The sequence below is a fragment of the Chamaea fasciata genome, unplaced genomic scaffold (assembly GCF_029207755.1).
Source record: "Chamaea fasciata isolate MVZ Bird 193981 ecotype frontalis unplaced genomic scaffold, bChaFas1.0.hap1 SCAF_11, whole genome shotgun sequence".
NCBI lineage: Eukaryota > Metazoa > Chordata > Aves > Passeriformes > Sylviidae > Chamaea > Chamaea fasciata.
In genome coordinates, this window is record NW_027094096.1 from 3,988,731 (window position 1) to 4,012,009 (window position 23,279).

The 23,279-nt window shown below is 41.5% G+C and overlaps 1 long non-coding RNA gene across 3 annotated transcripts in view; it reads right to left on the minus strand.

Moving 5' to 3' along the window:
• Positions 1-1,833: 1,833 nt before the first annotated feature.
• Positions 1,834-23,279, minus strand: part of LOC136295293 (uncharacterized) — a 96,808-nt gene continuing 75,362 nt past the window's right edge. For 2 of the 3 annotated variants that reach the window (XR_010722632.1, XR_010722627.1), the window contains exons 3-4: positions 15,332-15,405; positions 14,980-15,234 (exon numbers count right to left, since the gene is read on the minus strand). This is a non-coding gene — a long non-coding RNA (uncharacterized lncRNA). Of the gene's footprint in view, positions 1,912-2,087; positions 2,184-3,005; positions 3,079-14,979; positions 15,235-15,331; positions 15,406-23,279 lie in introns of those variants that run through there. The other variant, XR_010722628.1, reaches the window with a different exon arrangement.

Below are 23,279 nucleotides of genomic sequence, written 5' to 3' on the forward strand. Positions count from 1 at the left end.
TAACCTGTGCAAAGTGGAAAGAAATAAAACACAGATGTCATTTTCAGGGCTTCAGTTCCACACCCTACCTTTAGTTCAGGAGTTTACATTTTTTTAAGGGAAGCATCTTGGACTGCCCTGAATTTCTTCTCACGTCTGGATGGGGTTCAGTATTCAAAGGGCAAGTATCCATTTCTGATGTCCAGGAAGAAAACTGTGCCTGGAGAATTTTTAATCTCTATCTTGGGACAAAAAAACATAGTCAGAAATATCCTGACAGGAAAAATATTACATAGCAATCCCCATGTATTTACTAAAGGCCCTGACTTCTTGGTGTCTCCAGCTATGTATTACAGAATCTAAATTTATCATTGAAAGCCATAACCTTTAGCTAAAGACAATCTGAGGATCAAAAGAGCAAAGCAAAGGGATGATAAATTCAATACAATCTCCTGTGTAATATCAGACAGGACTTTTGCACCGCACCACCTGCTTCCAGCGAGCTGCCCAAAAATGAGGCAGATTTTACACCCACAAGATTAACTCTTAAAAAGATGCTTAGCTTCAATTTGTCCACCTTCAGTACTCAGAACAGCTCTGTGCTGTTTAGGAAAGGCAGCACATCTTGAATATAACCATAACATTTCCTCATGTAATGTCACATCCCTGCTTTCATCTATGCCCAACACAAGCTGGGGTCTGCCTGTGCCCACAGGGTATGAAAAGCTCCCCCTCATTCCATGAAATGTTAAAACAGATGACAGTACCAGTCAATTTGAAAGCTTTAACTGCTCAAGAATTAGTATCCAGCCACCATGTTTACTCCACAGAACTTTTCTCTCTTTGATGACTGCTCCATTATTCGAGGGTCAAAGGCCCCAGTTTAACCCAAGAGAGAGCAGAACGAAATCTGTCTACAGAAAACATAACTAGTAAAACTAATTCACTCTCCTATTTCAGAATACTGAAACATTTATTTTTAAAACAGCAATGATTTAAATCCTCTAATTTATTGTGGCATACCAATGCCAGGATACTCAGCCTTAGGTTCCTGTGTTCTGCAGACTACACCAACACTGGCTAGAGTATCAAAATATGTAGGCAAACACCAAGATGAGGAGGAATCAGGGAAGAAGAGAAATTAGAGCAGCCAGTCTGACACTTGTCAAAGCAGCTGTCAACAAAATTTTTCAGGCATTGAGGCAAAGTGTTTCAAGGTTGGATGTCAGAAGGTGGCTAAACCAAGTTACATTTGAATGTTAGGAAAAACATATTGCAGAGAGTTTGCAAGGAATACTTTTGTCAAGTTAATTGCCTTGCCACAGGTTGTAGCAATTACTATATGCCTTGAGTACTGCTCACGCTTGTGCTGGGGAAGCTGAGATGAGGCTTTACCAATTTATACACTGAGCTGAGTCTTTGAAGATTCTGCCATTCAGACTATTTGTTCTTGACATGTGTGGATTAAGATTTTTGTCAAAGCCTGATTTTGTTCTTTAAGTAGTAAAACACTGGCTGCCTTGTATCATGTACAATAAAAATATTCACTTAATAATGTCAAGCATGAGAGAATTTCCAGCAGTTGTGCCTCATCTTATTAGACAGAGCAGAAATGCCTAAACAGTCGTCTCCTTGCTGCTTCAGTGTGTTCCATAAGTGAATTCCCCTTCCTCCCACTTCCCACTGACTGCTCATTTTCTTTCTAAGCTGATCACACTAATGGTTTCACCCTTGTCTACTTGTGTGGGTTTGAAATTGGACAAAGAATCTCTCATACCTACTTCCAGAATATTTTATTTCTCTTATCTTGATAACATGCATTAGGAGTGTGATAAAGTGGTCTCTATCAGCACTTTCCTCTGTATTTAGATGAGATCATTTTGAGCAGCAAGGCAGAAGCAGGACTTCCAGATGAGATCATTAAAAATGATGCTGTGGAATGCCAGAGAAATCCAATCTGAACAGGTCTCATTATCACACAGGCTACAGACTATCATGAGCAAGTCTAAACTACACGCATTGTCAGCTTTCCTTTTAATATTCTAAATACTGACTGTCCTTTGTTTATCCTTTCCTACCAAAGTCCTCCATTTTTCAACAAATCTTACCTTATTCCAGAATTCAGCCCGTCTCTGACCTCAATCCATTATTATGAGGAAGTCTACCAAGATGATTAGAGGGATGGAACATCCTGCTTTCCTGCTCTGAGAACGGTTGAGAAAATTGAGATTATTCAGTCTGGGAAGCTTCATGGTGACATTTATGTGGCTTTCAGGATCTGAAGGGAGCCTACACGAAAGATGGAGAGGGGCTTTTTACAAGACCATGTAGAGACAGGGCAAGGGAGAATGGCTTCAAACTGAAATAGAGAAGGGTTAGATCAGATATCTGGAGGAAATTCTTGGCTGTGAGGATGGTGAGATGCTTGCACAGGTTGCCCAGAGAAGCTGTGGCTGCTCCATCCCCAGTGGCAGGGGGTGGAACGAGATCTTCAAGGTCCCTTCCAACCCAATCCATTCTATGGTTCTATGATCACTTCTAGTGAGTTTAGCAACCTGAAATGTGTTAGATGGAAAGTCTAGAGAATCAGCCTAATACACCAATTTTAAGGTGCATGATAAATAAATAATCATTAACAGTCAGGTTTAGCCTCAGCTACATTACTTCTGGGATTGGTTCACTCTAAATCTTCTGTTCAATAGCTTCTCAGGAACCCATGAAAACAAAGTAAGCACAGTGAAAGCAAAACACAAATGTAGATAATGTGCATTCTAAAACATGAGTCCTGATTGTGCATGTACTACATATAAATTGGAATACAAAGCTGCAATACATGCATCCATCCAACTGATGTTGTAGGGCAAAACGCTGACTCATACACCTGTGCAAAGCAGCAGTGCACGCAGCAGACATCCTGTGCTGAACTATGAGGTTATTTTGGATGATGGGGGAAACACAGAATGTGAAAAAGTTTATACAATCTGGTACAGCAGGGACCAGGACAGAGATTGCACATTCAGCCTTACCTTTGTCACTTCCACCGTGCTTTTGACAACCCTTAAAAGAGCAGTCTTTGGTGAAAAGTGTAAGTCTTCACCTCTGCAGAAAGAAAAGCATTGACATTTTGTTACTGATGTGCTTTCCCACAAAAGGTGAAGGAATGTTGCGGTAGATCTAAATAAATTCTGCCTGTAACAATGGTTGCACAATTGTACATTTTATCATTTAAAGAACAGTTACAAAATTACATCTCAACTATTCCATTTTTCTTTTTAAGGAAAGAACTGCAAACCCCGTGCCTGCCCTTACAAAAGTGTTACTGATAACGGATAGTGTATACAGAAAAGAATTTGTTGAAAACACTTTCAAAACCACCTAAAAATATAAATGCTGCTGAAGTCTGACCCTTTGTCTTACTTTGTAATGGTATGGTTGTGTCAGAGCAAATAAATTCCTCTCCAATTTATTTATTTACTAGTACCTGAGCAGATTTTAATTTTGTTGACACCTGCCCCTAAAAATGATAAAAGCACACCCATTCTGCCTCTCCCACTGCCTTATTCTAATGCATATGAGGGCAATTACTACTTGACAACTCCCTGATGAATAACTGTGCTCTTTGCCAGGCTTGTCACATTGATCACTGGCCAGCAATACAATTAATAAAGTATTGCTGTCCACATAGCTCATTAATAACTAGCCCGAACTAGACGTGGCAAGTCTGGTAGATCCAGAGCATTTTAATCTTTCATACCCTGCCAGCTTGGAAGATTAAAGGAAATCTCCAAGACAGTCTCCACATGCCTGCTCTGGGTTCCATGACATCCCAGCCACGGCTACAAACTCGACACCTGATATTTCATTAATGCAACTCAGTTGGACATTCCGAGCTTCATTTCCAAATGCTGCACTGCCTTGTGGTCAAAACATTATTTATTTCTTTCTCCTTCCTATTTATATTTCTGAAAGGTAGAATTGATTAAAGTTGTCAGTTCAACCAGAATTCATTAGAAAATAATGGCCATAAATTTAGTGCACTCTCAAACATTGCTTGATAATTCCATAACATTTAGAATGGAAAAAATCAATCTAGGACAGGTCCCACCTCTTTAATACAGAAAAGGATGAATTAAAACTCAGTCATGAGCAGCAAGTCTGGAGTTTTCCCACAACATTTTAGAGTAATTTTAATGTCTGCTTTTAGAGTTTTCCTGGCAAACAGGCTTCAAAGATATTCTTTTTTTATTTCTAGGATATATTATGGTCTGCTCTTTTAGTCAAGTCCATCCACAGAGGAGATAAAGTCCATTTAGCATAAAAATATTTTCAAGAATGCCAGCAAGCTACTCTATCATCCTTGGAAATATCTGTGCCTTCATTTTGCTTTGTGAGAAAATTCCAACTGCATCTCAAGCCTTGGATCAACAATATCCACATCAGGATCTCTGCCATTGTCTGTCCTCAGCTTTGCACAACTTCCAGTCACTTGAGGCTGATCATTCCCAGCAGCCACAAGGAAATATGGCACAGTAGAGATCCTCCATTAGGATCAAATAATCACCCTTTAATTGCACTAGCTTTATTAGGCAGAAGCAACACGGGGGAGGTAAAACATTCTAGGGAAAAAAAAAAAAAGTTATGTTCACCATTCTTTTAGAGATATGAAAGGCAGGAGAAATGCCTGAAAGGACCTCACTAATCGTAATCACTAGTCATCAGCCAGGAATAATGAAATGGGATGAAAAACGAGTCCTTATCTCTAGCAGAGTCCCCCATGAGGAAGGGCACAGATTCACGCCCTCCCAAGGAGCAAAGCGTCCCACCACTAAGATTATTCACCTTCAATGGGCACGTCAATCCTTTGCATTTTATTTCCAACTTTAGAGATTTTGTAATTCCCACCCCTGGCACAGAACAAGTCTTTTCCACACAGGTCTAGAGAGAAATGCACAGATCTTTATATCTTATGTGAATTTGACCTGTATCATCCTGCAGAACAAATGTTCTCTTATTGTTCTCCCATTCCAACTTTCCCTCAAGTGTTTCCTAAGAGCAAAAGTGTTCAGCACACCACCTCAGGCAATGACCAGATCACCACTGAAGTATCTGTTCCAGCAGATAAGCACAGTCCCACTGAAATACCTGCTCCTCTTCAGGTTGGCAAAGTACAGAAAGCCTTAGGACAAAGCTTCCTAGACAACACAAAGTGCTGCAGCTCTATCCCAAGGTTCTGGCTGCCAGCAGCCTGCTCAGCTCTGGAGGGAGTTTTGCTTTTAGTTTATCTTCTTGTGAACTCAGCCCAGCTCATGGACCAGGAATGGATTACACCCACAGGCAGTTTGCTGAGGATGTTCTCAGCCTCCCAAAATCCCTCTGTTTTCAATTCCTTGCTTCACAGGGCCAAGAATGGAAGCTGTGCCATCAGGCTGTCTTGCTATGGTATTCTTTTATTATGCTTTATTTTGCCTTTGGTTTCAAGGGCATGTTTAATACCCGTAGGCAAACACAATGGGATATCTTATTTGTCTATGTACATTACATTATAATAAAAGTGACATAGCAGAAGCTATGTGGACTTTGGAAGCTTCTTCTCACTCTGTTTTAATAAAAAAGTTTAATAAGGGAATCTTGACTTCTAGTAATGAAATGAAAGTCTATTGAAGCGGCATAATACACTGGCAGTGGATGGAATCACAGTTTGCACTTAATTAAAAAGATGGCTTTCATAAGATTACCCATGCAAATTAGTTGCCTCTTTCCTATGCGTTTAAGGGTTGCAGAACCAAAAGACATTTGTACTGTAAATTGTGAACAGAAAGATGGCAGCACTCAGTTATAACACCAGTTAAAGTCATCTCTTAGGAGTGCATTTTCCTTATCCACACCACTTTCTCAAGCTTAATGCACCAGTTCAGCTGCAGAGATCCATTCCACAATGAAATTTTGCATGCAGACGTTTGGAGAAAATAATATGCATGTAAAATGTCACTAGAAAGGATTATCATGGGAAACAAACTTGTAACAGCCCACTGAGGATGGATAGATGAGATCTGTCAGAAAAAATAACGCAACTGACAATCCTCAAAAGATTGCAGAAGCCTCTGGGAAAAGGTGTAGTATTAAATTCCAGATACTTCTATCAAGTAGGCTTTTTTTTAGCACAGGCAATACCAGGGCAGTGGGAAGTGATGAGATAGCTCAATGCCCAATGCTGGGGTTCCGAAGGAAGAGACTGTTGGTGCAAGCCATTTACCCATTGGCCTGGAAGTCCTGCCATCAAATGAGAAGTGGCAAAGTCCCATATCCAGTCTCCTTAGCTGGTCAATTTTGTTTCTAAGAGAAAAGAAAGAATTTGAGTTAAAAACTAAAAGTAACATTTACAAACCTTTCGAAGGAAGCATCTAAAACAAGCTCTTTTCAAATGCATTTGTTCTTTTGGTTTTGTGAAAGGGCTGTTGAAGGCAGTTATCACAGCAGGAGAGACTCGAAATTTTCTCTAACAGTCACCCTTGCAAAAGTCAGGGAGAATTTTTCCAAGGAAGTCTTCAGAGTGAAAACAGGAAAAATGCAGTGATGACAAGCGAGAGTGAACTGAAAGGTGGTGGTGTTCTACCTTCTGTCAACATGAGTGCTCTCTGCAAGGCCCAGCATAAATGGGTCCTATCAGCTCACAAGGAGTTGGTGCACTGTCTCACTCCAGAGTTTTGTTGTTCTTTTTTTTTATATATATATATTTTTAGGGACCAATTTTTAGGCAGTGAAATGTGCTCACAGAAACCCAAACCAACCCATTTATAGAAGACATAATCTTGAAAAGGCTTTCTAGGCATTTTCCAGAATACTTGGGACTAATTCTGGTTAAGACAGGCAATGAAGGTATAGGAATATATGTTTTGAGTCTATTTAACTCTCCACTGTAATCTGCTCCCATTTGTTTCAAACAGGAATATTCCTAACAACAGGATATTTTAATAACAGAACCTTTGTCAAACATCCTCTGCCTGCAGAAAAGTAACAGACCAAAGGGACAGCAGTGATTCTCACTGAGACACTTGTCCTGATTGCTCTGTGGCTTGAAACTGGTGCCTGAGGCACCTCCACGTCTGAGGCAGTCCAGAAAGCATTAAGCATTCTGGCCCAGCTATTTTCATGGCTGCTGCCACGTGCAAAGCATTGAGAGGCAGAAGGTGCCCCCTCCTTGACTGGGACTGCAGGCACCTGTTCACAGCAAATATTAAAATACAGAATAAAGCCCAGCATCTTTACTGCCATGGGACCTGCTCCCCAACAGCCAGACTAGTCACAGTTTTGGTGGGGCTCAGTGGTGCAGGATGTGAGGGATGACTGGCATGACCAGGGACATTATCCACTGACATTTAAGTGTCTGGGGGCAGCCGACAGGAAAGCATGTGCAAACAAAGCACATTTTGGAAATAACACCATTTTAATCATCAGTTGAAGTCAATTAAAAGGGGCTAGCCTTCAAGGATTCATTCAAATGATTTTTGGTGAGCAAATGCCCTCATAGGCAACAGGAAGTCTTCCATCTGGGAGAATTCCACTTTGGAGAGATCACTGGAAAGAGGTTTTCAGGAGTCTGTTTTAACTCCCACTGTGAGACACCCTGGAGATGTCCTGAACAGCCAGACATGTCAGTCCAGCATCCAGAACATGAAAAGATGGGAACAAACCCCAGGGTCAATGAGGTATTCAGTCAGGTAACTGCTGCTCGAGATCTTTACCTCAGTGTCTTGGGAAGAGGGAGGCTATGGGCAGCATAAGGAACAGGAAACATTTCTGAAAGGGAGAGAGAAGAGTGAGTGTAGCCAGGGACTCCAGTTTGTGTCTCTCAGTTTATGATGTGCAGTATTCACTGAACCTCTGATAATAATGACCAGGAAATGAAGAAAACTAAACAGAGAAAACACAAAAGCCACAGTTTTCAAGCAAAAATGGGCATGAGGCAGTTCAGATACCCAAAAAAAATCCCAGCACCCATAATAAGAACTGGAATTGCCTATTCTGTCGTTCAAATTTAGCTCAGCATCAGCCAGAAGCAGTAAAATAAGTGCCCTATATTTAGTGACAATGACTCACTATGAATGGTGATAGTTTTGGTTACAATTGCTCCTCACTGTCATAAAGAGCTGCCTGGAAAGTTGCCCCTACACAAAGATATCTCTGCAGGAACTCTCCCTTAGCTGAAGAAAAAATATATGTGATCTGCTCCATGACCTCAAGAATTTCTGTCAGGCCTTGGTCTTTGTGTAAGGGGTTCAGTGGTGAAGCAGCCCATGACTGTGCAGGGAACCCTTGGGTGGAAAAGGTGGGAGCAGCACTGACTGTACCAGGAACTCCTGCTGCCTGGCAAGAGTGGGAATAGTCAGTCACACCCTGAGAGCCCTGGAACATTCCTTCCAACTGCAACCTGAGAGCAATGAAAACGTGTTGGAGTTCTGCAAACTCCCACAATTACCAACCCGGGCTGTGGTCAGGATGGAATCTCACTGTGATTAAAGCCAAGCATCTTGTGACCCTATAAACACTGCTCCTACATGAGGCACTTTGAACACTCCTGGACTGCAGCAGGCTGCAGCCAGTATCTCCCCCTGAGAGGATGCTCTCAGAGCTCACACACCCTTCTGCAATAATCAGAGGACCCTTGCTGAAAGCTGACAATGGAGCCTAGGCTGATAGCCCTTCTCCTCAAGGCTCAACCCTTGCCCAGTGAGAAATGTCAACACCTTTGAAATATCTCACTGAAATATTCACCAGGGGAATTTTCAACAGGTACCTTTCTACACACATGTGTACATATACACATAGGCACAACTATCTTCAAGAGTGTACGGGTAAAAATCAGACCAAAACTTTTTGACTAATTGGCAAAAAAAAAAAAAAACTAAAAATACATACTGTATATATTTGTTTGTTTGTTTGTTTTGAACAACTCACCATCTGCAAGTTGACTGCAGGCAGACCATTTCTTCGTTTGTGTCTTCAAAGTCAAAATGCAAAAAATTACATAAATGAGAATCTGAAAAGAATTCTAAAAGAATCTGGACAGCTACCTGAGCATCCTGTTAGAGTGACCGGATATATAAGTGTCCATCTAAGTGCACTAAATCTGCCCAATTCTTAGAGCTCAGCAGTCAAATACAACATTGAAAGGTAGTAATGTAGATCATGATAATTATATCATATTATTGAATAGGATAATTACAGTAGAAAAAAAACCCAGGAATATAAGGTGCATATACTAGGAAAACTGCAATAGAAGGCATCCACTTGACTTTAAGAGACTTTGTTATTTGCGCAGGATGTTCAGGCAGCTTTCACTGTGGGTTTGCAGCTGGGACAGCAGGTTCCTTCCTGCTGAACTTCAGCTTCATGGCATCTGTTGGTGAAGGGCTGGGCACTGCATCTGGGGAGATGCAGGTGGAGAGGACTGTAAGGATGTTGCTTGCACTGCAACACAACGTCCTTGAAAAAGAAAAACATATCCATTATTTAAGTGAAAATCTTGGATTTAATTCCCAGGTTTCTTATAAATCAACATCACTCACTCATACTTTAACCTAAAAAACTTGTTCTTCACAAATTTTAGATATTTGTACTTTGGAAAGGGCCATTTGCCAAGACAATAATATTTAAGTAATTAAATATGAAGTTGCAGATCTCTTTTGTTTTATAAAACCCTTATAAATATGAAATGAGTGAAACAAAAACACAGTGAGGAGTCAAGCAAGTCAGTTCCAGCCAGTAGTAGATGCTAGTTATTAAAATTAATTATTAAAATTAACTATTAATCATATAATTATTATAAAATAATGTATATTATAAAATATACATTAACTGTGAATCACATCATTAATGGCTATTTAGTCCTTGAAATAACTGGAATTATCTCTACCTGCCAGTGTGCCACGGTCCAGCAATCCCCAAATACAAACACATAGGCCAGAGTCACAGATTGCTGCAGCTCAGCCCACATGTAAAGTTTGCAAGGAAAGCATGTGCCATGGATGGAGCCTTTGTTCCTTACCCAAACAGAGCAAGTCCAGGGCACACAGTCCACTATCAGCTTAGAGATTTTTTTTCTCTCTATTTTTAACCCTGATTCCTCATAAATACATTCACAGGCACCATTTAAAAGTCACTTCTTTGTTCCAAAGAAATGCAACACAACAGCAGGAAGAAATTATGCAGTAACACACCAGGGCAAGCTATATGCAAAGGAAACCTGCCAAAACTATTTTTTCACCTTTTCTGCAAGGCAGCAATTTTTCCCTTAAGCTGTCTCACTTGAGGGCTTATATGAGTATACAGTAAAGAGGCAAAAATCCATTTCATTTTCCTCTCTTTCAGGCTGTCATCAGCTTCATTGCCATGACACCAAACCCCCTTTTACGCTGCTTTGTGAGTACACAACTGTGTCACACACTTCAGGCTGACTAAGCACAGCATTCCAGCAACATTTCCATGGCTCCCAGCCCTGATGCTCTGAGAGAGGAATGGAGACCTGACTGCAGCACTGCAGGAAGCACTTTCCCTCTTCTTTCCCAGGGCTGTACCCATCAGAGTCCACAAGTTTTGTGTCTCTTCCACATGAGCCTTTCCTCTCCAATTTCTCATTCTCATCAAAAGCATGCCCCTAATCCAAATATCTCAAGTCAGGTAACTGTAGAGGGGTAACAATACAATACAGATGCAAGTTGTCTGTATCTTCCCAGGGCCACACAACTTGTTTATAGCTCCAGATGCCTATATTATTGAATTTAAAATAAAAAGCAGCATTATTTGTAGTCTCAGTGGACAGATGACTTGGTGTGATTTATCCTCACAAAAAACCCCTCTGCTTTTCAAAAAGAAAATTCTCACTTTAGTCGTAAAGGAAAAAAAAAAAAAACAAAAACAAAAACAAAGAAGCAGTCAGATAAAAATCTGTTTTGAGGCCTTACAACATAAATTAAGTTAGCACAGCAGGGCTTTCACTGTAATAATTTAACTTGTCAGTTCACATCATTGACTAACTTGAAGAATTCATGGGGCTTAACTGATCAATATAATAAACAGTTTGGATGGCTCTGCAGGAATAGCCCAGTCTTAATTTGAGGGCAGTTCTTATTCCTTTTAAGTCTCATTAGCAGAAGCCAATGTAAATCCAGAGATGTGAGGACAAAAGCAGAAAGCTTTGCATCAACAGCAAGGCCAGCACAATGTCCAGTTGAATTGTTTGCATCCCAAGTGCAATCTCTTCCAGGTCTCTGGCATGGAACAAAAAGCCAGTGTGATCACGGGCAATAAGGGGGAGAGTCCTAGGTTCAAGCCACCATTTTTTCTTTCTAGTTTCAAGCTGAAAATACACCATGGGTGTACCAGGCCACATTTGCAGCTAGCACAAAAAGGCTTCATTCTAATAAACTCTGCAGAGAAAGCCGATCTTCAGCAGCCAAGTTGTTGAAACAGCACTGTTAAGCAACCGTTGCCTTTCACCTTTCATTTTCTCCAGCAATTCCCTGAATGCCTGTCCCAGCCTGTGCCTTTGTACAACCTACTGTGGAGCCACAAGCCAATTCTGCAGGAGCTGAACATCACCAGGAGCAGCACAGCAGCACCAGCTTTGGCCCAGGGCCACCCAGCCCTGTCTCCAGCCCAGCCAGGCAGGTGTCCCTGGAGTCCCAGCCTTAGACGCTGACAGGAAGTGCAGCTTTAGGGGAGGCAGAGCTTGGCAGGCTTTGTGAACTGGGACCCACTGCTCCACCATCAGCTTAAAAGCTGGCCTTAGAACAGGGACAGCTCTGCCCTTGTGTCTAGGTTTGAAAGACGGGCTAAGGAAGGCAGGAGCCTCCCTTGGAAGGAAGAATGTAAACTCCCTCCCTCCCTCCCAATTATTATAATTTTGAAATTAAGGGATGAAGATATTGGAATAGGAACAACAGCTCTTTACTAGGAATAATAAAATTGAAAAAGTTAAAAAAAATAAAAAATCCAACACTGACAGAGTCAGAACACAACCTGACACCCTGTTGGTCAGGATGTTGGGAGCAGTCCAATCAAGTCCTCCTGCACTGACAGATGTGGTTCTGTTGGAGCAGAGATGATCCTGCAGAAGGGTGTAGTTTTCCTCTGAAGGTCCAGTGGTGGGGAGACGGGTCCAGTCTTCCTCAGGGAATCCAGTGCAAACAGGCGGTGCTGCTGTTCTGGATCCCAGGTTTTATCCAGGTGGGAATGCTGGGCTCCTCCCCCTGGGTGGAGCATCTCCCAGTGGGATGATGGAATTGTATCAGCCATGCAGTGAGCCTGGATGGCCCATGAACAGCAGAGATCCCCTGGAGGGAGGATGGGTGGTGGAAGAGATAAAGAACACTGCCCCACCTGGTTTTAACAGCTGGCCCATTAACAGAAAGACATTCCCTGGAGTTATGAGGAATGGGTCATGGAAGAGATAAAGAACACTGCCCCAGCTGGCAGTAGAATACATACTTTTGGTTACATCTTGCATTGCAGCCTAAGAACCCCTGTGGAGAAGTCCCTTTGAATACTGATCTGTTTGCCTGGTGTGCAAAAGATTGAAGAGTGCTGCTTTAGCCTTTTCCATCTCCTTCCAAACAGCTACATGTAATCACTCCCAAAAGAAAGGAATGTCCCAGGCCTAAACTTCTGACTGAGCGGAGGAGTAGTGTGCGAACTCCACTACAATGAGTGAGAATACTGAAGCTGCCAGGTAATTAGTGAATGTTCTTTTTCCCTCAGCTCAAGATTTCAGAAGCTCCTTCAGCTGAAAAAAACTCTTAGAGCTAGAACTCGTGGCTTTTTGTCTTTACCCACACCATGCCATCCTCCCTAAATGAAGTCCAAGGAAACCAACTAATTAACTTGTGCTGAAGCATAGGGAAAACCAACCGTGAAGCCAGGTGAAGTAGCAACCCATGCACCCAGGAGTTAAGTTCAGGTAAGGTCATCAGCCTGTGGACAGATGCTTCTGTAGCAGAGTGAAAATGGAAGAAACATGAAAACCACTTCTATTTGAAGAGCCAGTTGAAGACCAAGACTGTAGGCTGTGAATCTGTAAAGGAAGAATTGAACTACATAAATTCAAGGACTAAACCCATTTTTATCTCAAGAGGGAGGCAGTGAAAAGCAATAGTGCATGGTAGTGACAATGACATGTTAGAAAACCAAATGCATTCAACAATCCTTCCATTTTCCCTATTTACTTGTTCTGTCATTCTGTGTGGAACAAAACTTCTGCTTCACAGCTGAGACACTCAGCTCCTCAGAAAAAAATATCTTGAACCTGATTAAAACACAGTTGAACTGGGTGGAAAGATGACTTCCATCTACTGTTATTCAGGTGCATAGAAAATATTAATAGATGGTTATAAAAGTGGCTGAGCTTGAAAGGAAGTCAATCCTCTTAAAAATCTATCAGGACATCAACTGCAGCAAAATTCCCAGAACTGTGTAACTATTGTTGCATCCAAGCTCTGTACTTCCCAGTGCCCCAGATTGAGTTTACATTTTAACAGGAAGGCCACAGAAACACTAAAAAAATAAATCTTCCTTCATAGTCCCATATGGAGCAGAAGCTCATTCAAGATATGCTTCAAGGTGCCGGCTTCCAATTTCAAATATGAAAGAGTGTTTACTCTGTTTCATGTGTTGCAGACCAACTGTCAAGCCACAGAAAGATTTCTGAAGCCAGCTCTGAAATATCAATTTGCTCAGGTAGATCAAACATCACTTGTTTTCTGAAGTGAGGCTGACAAAATCATTGTGATGGTCGGAGTGGGCAGTGCTGTAAATGGGAACAGTTTCAGTCCTTGACATTCCATGTGTGGCTTTTCCCCACTACAGGATTCACAGCTCAGGGAGCACGGCATTTTTCAACCACTCCTAGACAAAAAGGAAAGCTTTCATCTTACAAGTGATGCAGAAAGAACATCCTGAGAAAGCTAGAACTTCACAACATTCAGAGTGGTTCCACTTTCACTCTGGTAAAAATCGGTGCTTTGGTAACTAACTTTGGCCCATCACTACATCCGTATACATAAAGATGCCAAATCCTTTTCTAAACTCTTTCTCATATTAACACAATGTCCATGTCTATTGATCCGTTTTGTCCATGTTTTTCACTGTGAAGGCCATCCCAGTCACTGCTTTTCCACATTACACTGTCATCCTCTGCTGAAATCTACACACAAAACTCCTTTTTACAGAAAATGCACAAAAATACCTTTCCCCCTGCCAAGTGTTAAGAACACTTGCTCCAAATTTGAGCAAGATGTACTAAACCCTGTGCCTCAGCTCTCCTCCTATCAATTCACACAACACAGGTGTTGTATGAAATGGACCATCACTTAATCTGTCAGCAATGCTTGCAATGAGAAAAGCATGTGGGGACCTCACCATAAACTTCCCATGTTTAAATGGAGAAAAAGGCATAGAGTAATGTCATATACATCAGCTTTTCAAGTGAAACAATTCTGTGATATACAGACTGCTAATCTTCCATGAAAATATAAGCCAGTATAAAGAGTCTAACATCTAACTGAAAGATCAAATGAAAGCTCATTTTGCTAAGGTGCTTTGCTCCTGAGGAATACAGCCTCTCCTAGTAAATGGTGCTTCCCTCTGAAACCCATTTTCCCTGAGCTGAACAGTGCACTTAGAAAAGAAATCAAAGTGAGATATCTAGGAGAAAGTTTTGACTTCTCATCATGAAAACCCCTAGATACAGAATTTAAGACAACCCTGACTCCTCAGGTGTAGGCATCTTTACAGAAACAAGAACAACTTTGACATGGCCAATTCCCACTGGCTGACTTGGTTCAGAACTCCATTTTGGAAAGCCCCATAGCAGATACCTGCTCTGATGGCTTTTGTAATAAGGGGGAAAATTAGCTTTTTCACTAGAAATAAACCCATTTCCATAACTTTCACCCTGTTTTTTATTGCATCAATACTAAAGAATGACTCAAAGGAGACGTGGCTACGTGCAACAGCTGAGTGTCCCTGGTGAGTAGCCCCAAAACAACAGGACAGCTCTGATGCCAAGCCTGCTCACAGTTTAAAAGCCTATTATATGGAATCAAACCCCTAGCAGGGCAATTTTCCTTCTGAACCACTTGAACTCCAGACTCTGCTTCTTCTTCCGGGTGCTGTGCTATCCATCAGGTTCTAACGTGTCCTGCCTGATGCTCCAAGGCCTCTTCCTTCCATGGGGCTGGCACTGCCACATTCCTAATCCACCTGCATGGATGGAAAGAATCATTCATGCAGGTGTTAATATTTACCCTGTCACCACATAATGGTGCCGAGGTAGAGGTTTAGCTTTAGTTTTATTCACCATCAATGCTGTTTACACAAATTCCTTTTCCAGCAGCAGTATATCTTTTGCAAGTTCCTATTCAGCACATTATCCTGAAAGTCATAAAACAGAAGGAAACAAATCAATAGCATCTAATCTGAGTGTGGTTCAGTTCTGTGCATTTGGTTGAAGGAAAATTAACTAATTAGCAGCCATCTAGTTTTAGATACAGTATCAAACACTGCCAAATAGGGTTTTTCTTTCAATACAGTAGTCCAGAGCCAATAAAACACTTAAAAATATGATAGTAAAAAAAAAAAAATCCATTCATTAATTTCTATGGTATAATTTGAAAATAAAGTAGTTCTCAGATAATTGCCAAATTTCCATATTTATAAGAAGATGGCACATATGGGGATAATAGCAAAAATGAAAGTACCACTTTTCTATTAATGTGGAAATTCAGAAATTATTGGAGTTATCTGTTATAAATCAACTTTCTCATTTTTTTTGCAGATGGAAATGCCATTTATGCACTACAGTAAATTCCAAAAGTACTAATGCAACTCCCCCTTCTACTCTGATAAATCAATGTAATGGTTGTCATGCTTATCCTCAAATTTGGCAGGAGTTCTGCTCTTACATTGAAATGGGTCAAGCCAACCCTTGGTGCAATATCAGTACAGGTTTTGAAGTTAGAGGGAGGCTTTGCTCACACAATTTTGTTATTTGTTTAGTTCAGCTGCCCCAAACAGACACTGCACAGCCACATAGGTAGCTGCATTATTCACTTAAACTGACCAAAGCAGGCCATGTGACTCCAAGGCAATATTTCATCTGCTTGCACTGGATAAATGATTTAGTGGAAACTGGCAAGAACAAGAGATTTTTCAAGGATTTGTTTTTTATACCAGGAATTGCATGTTGCTTGCTATCAGGGTGAAGGTAGCCTATCATCTTCCATAGAGGAGTGCAGCAGCGGACGCCTTCTTGTGGGGCAGAAGAGTCATCTGTCTTTATCTAGAAACCAGTCAGATGCTGGAATTGCAATATTTTTTCAAGTGCTGGTCCCCTAACGGCATCGTTCCTCTTTCCCAAAAGTGGTTTCACAGTTCTCTGACACCTCTAGAAGTGGCAGCTGATGTGAGGTAAGAGCTTACACCAGGGCCTGGCATGGAGCTCCTGCTCTCTCTGAATGCAAAAATTCTACAGAACACAAAGGGTAATCATTGACCCTGACCACTGTTCCCCGAGTTTCTCCATGCACAGAACTTTTGCTGTCTCAGAATGAACATCAGCACCTGTGTTAGTTACTTGCTGCTTTAAATCAAGGTGGGTATTCAGCCTATTGATGTTTTGCCTTCATAAGGTGAACCCTGGAGCTCACAGGCTTCCCAGCAGGGTTTCACATACCTGAAATAAAGCATCTCTCAAGATGATGTTACTGTAATCAAATCTTAAAAAAGAATCCTGTCAGGATTCTTTTAGGGTAGCACCTGCCTCCTGCAAAGCCTGCAAGGCAGCTGGCTGGGCCAGCATTACACAGGCACTGTACTCTCAGAAGCAGCAGCAACCAAATGTGAGCAGTAACATCCTTCCCTGTTTTTCCACAGCACTAATTCACACATTACAGAGGAAATGCTGAAGCTGCATCCATTAACACCAGCTTCACAAAACTGTCTCTACAGGGGACTTTTTCAAGCTGGAAAAATCAAACGAGTTGTATCACTGCTTAGCAGTAGGGTCTTTGTATGCATGAATGAGGAAAGATGGTTCTCACCTGCTATGAGGTTTAATTTACTATTCATAGGGAGACATCTAGAAGAGAATTTTACTTTTACCCTGTGTGTTATTAAGTTCTAAGTGCATCCCAAGATCTTCCCAGGGTCCTCAGTCTACCTGTTCAGAAAAAAAAAAAAGCTCTTCCATCAATATTTCTGTCTCCTGCCAGACCCTACAATTTCCCCTGCCAGACCCTACAATTTCCCCTGCATAGCTCATAGAGCACAGAGCAGGCAGCTGGGACAGAGGGCCAGGGCTTAACACAGCACTGGACAGAGAAATTCCTCCCAACTAAACCAGTTCCACAGGCAAGGCTCCAAATGATACCAAGGCCCAGCCAGTCACATGCTTGTCACTACACCCAAGGACACCCATGAGTATCCTTTATACTCCTCCTTGTCACTGCAGCTGGGTTTTAACAGTGTGGCTTCAAGCTAAACAGTGACCTTCCCCCGGAGTCACTTGCTTTTGAAGCAGTGTTCACATTTGGAGGATGGAAGATTCAGAAGTATCACTCATTCTCAGGCTAATGAGGAGCCATGAGCCCTGCTGGTACCTCCTGCCCACTGTGCTGCTGTTTTTTGGGAGAATCCACAGAGAACCCTCTGCCACCATCCCCGTGGCTTCCCCTCCTACCACAGTGCTTACACTCAAAGCATATTCCAGAGTTTAAAGGTCAGACAGAAAAAAACTGCAGGATGATGGCATGAATAATTTGTTTCAGTAATTTAACAGCATTGGTTTGTTGTGATTATTGCTACAAACTCCTTTCGTATTTACAACAGTGATCCTTTTAACATCTGAATTATTTATATACAGTGATCAGTGATGCGTGTGTCAGAGAATCAGGAAAATTAGCTCCTCTGATGCTCCCGGACTCTAAGAGAACTTATTTTCCCATCCAATTATATTGTTTCTCTGTTGTTTGCATTTTGAATAAAGAGAAGTACCATGCCAAGAAATTCTGAATGGGAGCCACAAGATGATCTGTACTTAAGATGTAGCCATACAGACACACCCATTAGACATGCCAATAAATTTCACCTTTCCTACAAGAATCCAGTAAGGATCAAGAAGATGGGAAGAACTGTACTTTTCACCAACTCACACTGTGCAGCAATTTAAAATCAAAACCAAACAACAAAAACAAACAACTCCAAAACAGACACTTCTCTCTCCAGCACGTTATAGAACAAACTGAGCAAAGAGGAGGAGCTGAGGAAGAAAAAAGTTACACCTTGTAACACTTCTTTAACTGTATGCAGCCCTTATGGACAACAGGGATCCTGGAGGACATTGAGGGAAATCCTGTAACATCAAAGACCCAGAATAAGAGGTGTTCTAGAAATACTGAAGTCAAACCAGGAGGCAGATGGGAGATTGGTATCACTGAAGCTGAAAAAAGATGGAAAATGTGGGAAGGAAACTTTTATAAAGAGGCTTTAAAGCCTGGGACAAGTACCAAAGCTGTAAATTTCATTAGCCATCCCATGGGCTGACATCCTCCTACAAACCCTCTTGGGCAGAGATAAGTGTGCCCAATACTTCAACAAGACAAATCAGCATGACAAACACAGAGAAGACAACAAAAATAGTTGATTTTGATTTAACATGAGGCATGCCTGACAGACTCAGTTTGTGCAGGAATATTGATCTGCCAAAGGAGGGGCTGATGGAACCCAGGTGCAGCCATGGCAAGTGAGGCTGGATGGAAACTTCCCTTAAGAAATGTCAATATCTGGAACACGTTTGATAGTGACGTGTTTAAGGGACTCATCAAACACGTCTATTCCAGCCTGGACCTGCAACGGCAAGGCTTCCAACAAGCAGCTCAAACACAGCGTGTGCACTGCATTATAGTTCAGCTCCAGCAAGATTCCTGCCCTTCAGGAAACTCCTGCAGGAACGGTATCTCAGACAAAGCACAATTTTCCAAAATCCATTGAGGTGTTTAAAAAAGAAGAAAAAAAAAAAGAAAAAAAAAAATCCCAGGTTTGCTCTGTCTACCCCTGACAAACAAAAGCACAAAATTTATGAATCCCACCTCAGGAAGCCACCACTTCAGCAAAAAGGTCGTACAGTATTTCCCACTCCCAACCAAGGGACAGCTGTGAGCCAGTGCTAATCCCCCTTCCAGGAAAGGCAGAGACAACAGCTGCACTGGCTGGGACCAGGCTTCACTCAAAATCAAGATCAGGCATCAAACTGCCTTTTGGCTCGACCCTCACAGCTATTCCTGGAGTATCTTCCTCCCCAGCAGGCTTGTGTCAAAGCCCAGTTGTAGGTTCTAGAAGTCACTTGCCTAGTTAACACTGGCTTGCTCTGGAACAGCAATTCTTGATGGAGAGGCCAGACTTGTTCCTATACACAGTCTCCAGAGACTGAAACGCTGCAGAAGGTGCTCTCAAAAATTTTTTATTCAGAGATAGTGGAGGAAGCATTAAGGTATGAGCCTGCTACATTTGCAAAGTGGGAGAGATTTAGCACATAGGAAACAACAAAAAGCAGATTAAGATGCTTATGCTTAACAGATGAAAATCAGGAAAAAATACGCTGATTGTACACATTGTCCAATATAACAGATAGAAGACCAAAATACAAGATGTGTGGCCCAACAGCTGCATTACTTTCAGCTGCCAGAGCCAAAACTTATAGAATACTCCTTTTGCTGATTGAAATCTGTAAGACACTTCAACATCTGTTAGAACAAGATGTTTGTTTACCACATTCCCCTACGAAATGGAATGATGTTTCTTACCTAATGTACTGAAGAATTTTTAGATGAAAGAGGGATGTTTATGAGATCCATGCAGGGTATAATTGAAAGAATATTTCCGGATAAAAATACCATATGTTTTGGATTTCCATCGAACCTATAAATATCTCTCTAACAGTTTGGGCCCATAAATACCATGATTGGGAAGAGTTTTATGCGTTTGCTTAAGGCTTTTATTACTTCCAATTATCAGTTTGCTCACTGCATCTCATTTCCCTGCCGCTACATCGCAGTATTCCCAAGGATCAACCCTGAGATGTCAATAAGGTCACTGGGATGGGCACAGACCTGAACAGTGCTGGGGCACATGGAGGAATCTGGCTTCCACAGGGCACAGAGAGCAATTCCTCCCCCACCACAAATCCCACGTGCTCCCTCTTACAGTATGTAGAGAGATTTATTTGCTGCCTTGGTCGCAGGGTATGATGGGGAAAACCTTAAAAAATGCAAACCTCCAGGAAGTCCCAGCTGCACAGCAGAGCTGTGTAATGTAATTCTTCCTGCACAGCACATCAGCAGGAATAGTGGAATGTGAGCATACAGAGAGAAATCCAAGCTCCTAGAGAGACAGAAATTACCATACCTTACTACTGACCACATAAGAAATTCTTCCTCTCTTTATAAAAAATAATAAATTCTAAAATGTCAATGTTTTCTAAATCCTACCACTGAAAGAATCCTTTCCCCCATATGAACAGGGAAAACTGCCAATATTTCAGGGAAATATGCCATTTTTAATATTTTTTTGCACTGCATTTTGGTAGTGCAAGAGCACTGTTTGTCCTTGTTTTGAGAAAAACTTATTTACTATCAGAGTTGTTAAAATCTGATTTCTGCACTACTTTTCCACTCCCTCAGAAAGAAATTCTCCTAAGAAAAATGAACCTTTGCATATTTCATATTCAGCTTGACTTACACAATGGTTTTATTCCTCTGATGTTTCATGTCAAAAAATAAACATTAGAGAACACCTCTGCACAGTTAATACAAGCCTTGCAATTCCATGTGCACTGTTCGATGGTGCCAATAACGTTATTCAGATGCATGAAGATTAAAATAGAGTTTAAAAGTTGAAGAATTCAACAATATGCAACCACCAGTTTAGAAGGTGTTGAAGTCACCTGGAAGAAGATATAGTTGCTCCACTGAAATTTTTCAGTGTCACTGTTATTCCAGATTACAGTGTGTAAGTATTTGAAGTTCCATGTTTCTCTCCATTTTGCACACAGATCACCCTTTTCACCTTTAGCAGGTGATGCCAAAATTGTTCCGTGGCACTCCATGAACTGAGAGCTTTGAGAGATAACCACCTCCACCAGCCAGGAAGATAAAATGTTGTACCCAACCAGTTCCATGATCAGACTTTAACAGCTTTCTTTAAGCTAGGAGGAAGAAAAAAATGTAGGAAAAAATATTATCTCTGGAATTGGAGCCCAAATTCAAATTCTTCAGCCAAATTCCATGTCAAATGAGGAATTTAAATAGGATTTATAGTTTAATAACAAAGTTTTCTGTGCCTCACAGTACCAGTTTCAGTCATCAGAGACTCAGCACTGAACACACAAATTCATTTCCCAGACAGTGTAAAACTAAATGCATTTTTTTTCTTTTTTTTACTTTTTCCAGTACTGCATTCATTTCAGGGTAATAGTACAGGACTACAAGAGAGAGAAAATAATTTATATGTGCGTGTGTGTTCCTGATGTAAAAGTTATTCAGCAACTACTTGGTAAAGACAAATTTTACCACCATTGTTTAGGCAAAACAGCAACTTGTAAGCATCTCTTTATTTCCTGCTGCTCAGAGCACCTACTGACCATGGGGACACTGTGTTTCCACCTCATCATTTTAAGTTTTATCAAGTGTTTAAACCCCACTGGAACAGAGCTCCCACAGGTTTTGCAGAGTGGTGATGCCACTCTCAAGCAACAACCTGTACCCTGGCCTGGGGTGTTCATCTTTCTGGAGTCCACAGGACCTACCAAATCAGACAAATATCAGTAGACTGCTCTGAAATGCACACTTCAAGGGAGAAATAACATCTGCTTTAGGGCAGAGTTCTTCTCACTGATTTGCAAACAATTTACAATTACTGCAGGAAAAGCCCTTTGGAATAGTGATTTTCCATGAGAGTCAAAGCTTCCTAGGACAAAAAAAACCCAAACAACAAAAACAATCAAACTGACTAAAGGGACCTAATGGTAGTACATTAGAATTCAACCAAGAGCTCACTCTGTGCTTTCTGACTCACAGCTTCTCAGGGCTGAGGGGATCTACAAGGTCTAGAAAACACTGCCGTTATCAGAGGAGTGTGAGGTAACCCCAGAGTAGACCAGAGCTACAGCTTTCAGTGAGCCAAGAGTCTCTAAGCTCCAGGAGACCAAATCACAATCATCTGTGTAAACCAGCACTTGGAGCACAGAGCCAGGGAGGTCAGAAGTGCAAGTGAGCTCTGCTTGATGGTGTTAGATGCAAACTGTGATGCTACAGGCCCAGGTGGACACACGCACAGGATTGACTTAATGTGAAAACTTCAGGAGACCAAAGCCAACACAGATGGCTGGGCAACAGGCTCTCCACAGACCTTGGGTTTAAATACTTCTCTTGGACTCTTTCCACAGTCTGAAGACACTCCTGGAACTACCTGCAGCAGCAGAGTCAATGGGCTGTCGGATTATCCCTTTTTCGGACCCAGAGATGGGGCTCCTGAGAGGCATTTTAAAGACTTTTATTCCATTTTCAGTCTCATGAGAAGGGTGAGATGGTACAGATGTTACAATTCACACCAACACAATCAAAAGCCAAACTATTTCCTAATTACAATCCATTATAAGTGGGGTTTTTTTGCCTATCAGCTTTTGCCACACAATGTTGCTAATGCTTCTAAGCCAATCATCTATTAAGATACCCCACATGTGTCTTGCTACAATACATCTTTCATAGTTCTATTTCTCCACAATATCTGGTCTATTTGCAAGGTCATCATTTGAAACTTGTTTCCAGTTCAATTTCTCTCTCAACAATGTCTGTCCTATTCCATGGCCTTTCTAAGTCAGCACACCTTATCTCAGAGTTTGCATACGGATGTACAAGACTAAGTGAGCCTTCTGTCAGGCTTTGAGAATTCTCTGCAAATCCATTTCCCACATCTCTTCTTCTTTCTTGAATGGAAAAAATCCATTTCCCACAAAGGGCTTTTCCCATTTTCTAACTGTTCCCTTCCTGTGCCTACTGCAGCAAAACCACCTGGAGACAATTTGCTCCGACAGGAATGAATGACATCAACACGGAGACTCACAAAAGCCCTCCCTAAATGAGGTGTTTCAGACATTTTCCCAGTGGTCTGGACGAAACTGCAGAGTTATGAGCACCACGAGTAACAGCCCTGCAGCCTCACAAATGGATTTCAGGGGACTGGGAGCCACCAAC